The 3,742-nt window shown below is 38.6% G+C and overlaps 1 non-coding gene across 1 annotated transcript; it reads right to left on the bottom strand.

The window, feature by feature from the left end:
• Positions 1–2,535: 2,535 nt before the first annotated feature.
• Positions 2,536–2,642, bottom strand: LOC145065148 (small nucleolar RNA R71). The gene has a single exon (XR_013688297.1). It is a non-coding gene; the product is annotated as a small nucleolar RNA R71 (small nucleolar RNA).
• Positions 2,643–3,742: the final 1,100 nt, after the last annotated feature.

The following is a 3,742-nucleotide window of genomic DNA, read 5'->3' as shown; positions in this document are numbered from 1 at the left end:
GTGATCACCAAAATGATGGTAATTAAGATTTATTCTAATTCATTGTATTTCACATTGTATGTATACAAAAAATTATTCTGAATAATATTTTTTTTATGCAGTGGTGCCTCCTAAACGAAGAGGCATGGCGGTAAATACAAAAATGCACAAACTCTATAAAGCTAACGGTGAACGGCCTTGATATGTGCATAATTAGTTAATTATTTAGCATACATTTTTATTCATTTTTAACTAATTATGTGAATAATGTGGACAAAAGGTACTTAAAACTGTTTAAATTTTGTTTTCAGTCCAAAAGACATGCTTGGGAGTGAAAGGGAACAAGGGGAAGCAATTAGAGACCAAAGAATGAAGATTGAGGGACAAAAGCTTACCTACTCGGCGAGTACACGAGCCTACTCGGCGAGTCCATTAGAATATTCCAGAAGATAAGCCACGACTCCTGATTTAAGACGGATAACTACGAGCCTACTCGGCGAGTTGGGTCTGCTACTCGTCGAGTACACCCTGTTTTGAGATAGCTATAAAAACCGAGCCTTTATCCGATGGGACTACTTTTCTGGCGTTTTTTGAAGATCCATCGGTGATTGAGAACCCTTGAAGGTGCTGAGGAACTCTAATTTTCAACCTTTTGAAGAATCAAAGCAACTAGGTTAATCATTCCACTTAGCTTTAGGAATTGAGTATGTTTAATCTAGCTAAACTTGTTTTTGTGTTTGTTTTTACTGCAACTATGAGCTAAATACGTTTTTGTTTCTGTTTGGGGAATACCAAGGAACTCCTATGGTTTAATTCTTAGCTTTTGGTTGATTGTTTATTGGTGATCTATTAAATTAAGTTTGTTAAAGAACCTTATGCATTAATCACAACTATTTTCTGTTAATTGGAAGACAATTAAGCTGCATGAACATCTATTAGTTGTTAACCTCATATGTCTATGTGAACACTTAATCATATGCTTAGGAATAATGATTATGAAACTAAGATTAATGAGACAATAGTTAGATTAATGTGTGAGCTTGTTTGAGAAACCATCAAACAAGAGGTTAATTGAACCACTAAATTGATTAACCACTACAAATCTTATTTAATCCAAATTATTAATCTAGGGAATTAATTAGCTTAAACACTTGATCACTTCTTGAATTAATTAATTGTCTAAGGGTTAGGAGTAATGAACATGAACCTAACCACTATAATTGGTAGCCAATAAAAATTAATCTATCATAAATACAAAATAACCATAAGAGTGAATTGGTTGAACCTAAATAGAAACATCTTTATCAAATTTGGTGAATTAGTTGTTTGCTTTAGTTACTTAGTTAATTAAGTGTTTTATGGTGTGCTTAAGTTTCTAGTCTTGCAAAACTAGAAGAAAACCTTTTTTACTTTCATTAATTGTTTACTTAAAATTAGCCATTAGTTTAATTTTCCATTCCCTGAGTTCGATAACCTATTTATTCAACTATACCACTAAAAGACAGGTTCACTGCCTTTGTGTGCTAAATTTATTAATAAAAAGTAGGAATAAAACAAGTGCATTTTACACACATCAAGTTTTTGGCGCCGTTGTCGGGGAACGGTTCTAAATAATTAATCTAATCCCTAATTTTTTCGATCCTTTGTGTGAGTTTACTGGCACAAAGTTAATTTATTGCAATTTAGTAGTTAGAAATTAGGTTTTAGCATTTGTTTTAGTTTTAATATTAAGTTTAAAATTTCTTCAAAATTACACTGATACTCGCCGAGTGCAGTCGCACCTACTCGGCGAGTACAACTGTATTTGGCATATTAATTTTCGATTTTTTTAGTACATTTTTTTTGTTCTTTTTACGTTTTTATCTTGTTTATTTCAGGACTTTCATGACCAGAGGATCAAACACCCCGCTGGTACCCCTGTTTGAAGATCCCGAATCTGCATTGAAAAGGAACAAAGGAAAGGACGTGGAGAGCTCGAGTACACCAAAGAAGTCACCTTTGTCCAATTTGAAGATTGTTTTTGGGAAAAAGAAGAGCAGCAAATCAGGAGCATCCAGCGCTTCTTTAGTAATCGACGAACCAGTTAAGGAAGATATTGAGTACGAGACCGAGGAAGAAGAGGAGCCTACATACGAGCACGAAACCGATTCCGAGGAAGAGTTAGCTATCACAATGGATAACATTGATGAAATCCCCATGGGAGAATGGAAGAAGAGGATGCGCGACGACACTGGCCCGGGACTTGTGCAACCCGCAATTCCCGCAACTGCTACTTTCGAGCTAAAGGGTCATATCCTAGCTTTACTTAAAGAAATACCTTTTTATGGAAAAGACCATGAAGATGCCTACAAACATTTGGATGAAGTCAATGATGTAGCTAATTACTTCAATGTTCCAAATGTGCCCCGCGAGACTCAGCTACTTCGTATGCTTCCGGTGACATTCAAAGGTGCTGCAAAAGACTTGCTCAAGTCACTTCCCCCCGGATCAGTCACCACATGGGCCAAGATGAAAGAAGAATTCATTGATCACTTTTGGCCACCTTCCAAAATAGCCAAGTTGAAGAAGGCCATTGCTAACTTTGAACAACAAGCTGGAGAGTCGCTATATGAAGCATGGAAGAGGTACAAGAGCTTACTAAGAAACTGCCCACACCATGACCTAAACAGCCAGCAAGAAGTCTCCATCTTCTATGATGGAGTCAATGTCACAACCAGGCAGCTACGAGACTTTCAAGGCCCGCTCACAAAGAAGCCACCCCGGTGATCAAAGAATTGATTGAAGAATTCTCTAAACACTCTAGAGAATACCACAACCCTAGACATGATGTCACTAGGGGAGCCGCTTATGCAGCTACTGAAGACTTATCCGCGGTCATGGCTATGCTAAAAACCATGGATAGGAGGATGGATAAAATGGATCAAACAATCCATGCTATTCGGGTGGGTTGTGAAAACTGCAATGGGCCTCACCTCACTAGAGACTGTGATTTAGATGAGAATGACAACAAGAAGGTGCAAGTTTGTTACTCAAGTGGAGACTGATATGATGAAGACTGGCGCAAACAAAAGAAAGAGTGGCTCCCGTATGAAGAGTACAAAAAGGCCAAGGAGGAAAGGTTTAGGCAAAAAGGAAGAGGTTTCTACCAAAAGGAGGAGCCGGTACAAGAGAGAAAGTCAAGCTTGGAAGAAATGCTCACCAAATTTGTAGCTGCTTCAGAAAAAATACATAGTGATCATGATGCTGCAATTCAAGAAACAAGGACCATGCTTAGAAACCAGCAAGCATCTATCCACAATATAGAAACGCAGCTTGGGCAACTTGCTCAACAAATCAACCAAAGGTCACCAGGCGAACTTCCTAGCAAAACTGAAAATAACCCACGAGGCGCGCACATAAACATAGTCACAACAAGAAGTGGGAAGATAATCACTCCCCTGGCACCTATTCAGACTGGGGCATCCAAGGAATCACAGAAGGAGGAGGCAGAAAAGCAAGCAGAAAAGCAAAACATACAATTTGACAGCCCTACTCGCCGAGTACCACGTATGGACTCGGCAAGTACACCACCAAATCCCAACGAGCAGGTCCCTGAAAAGCTTTACCAGCCTCCAATGCCATACCCAGCCCGAGCTAAGAAGGAGAAGCAGGAAGAGGAGTATCAGAAGTTTCTAGATCATATCAAGACTCTTCAAATCAACATACCCTTCATTGAAGCCGTCTTGCAAATGCCCAAATATGCAAAGTTCCTTAAGGAAATTCT

The sequence above is a fragment of the Lactuca serriola genome, chromosome 7 (genome assembly GCF_051521515.1).
Source record: "Lactuca serriola cultivar US96UC23 chromosome 7, Lser_US96UC23_V15, whole genome shotgun sequence".
NCBI classification, from domain to species: domain Eukaryota; kingdom Viridiplantae; phylum Streptophyta; class Magnoliopsida; order Asterales; family Asteraceae; genus Lactuca; species Lactuca serriola.
The sequence above is the reverse complement of the archived record's forward strand: the minus strand, read 5'-3'. Positions and strand labels throughout refer to the sequence as shown.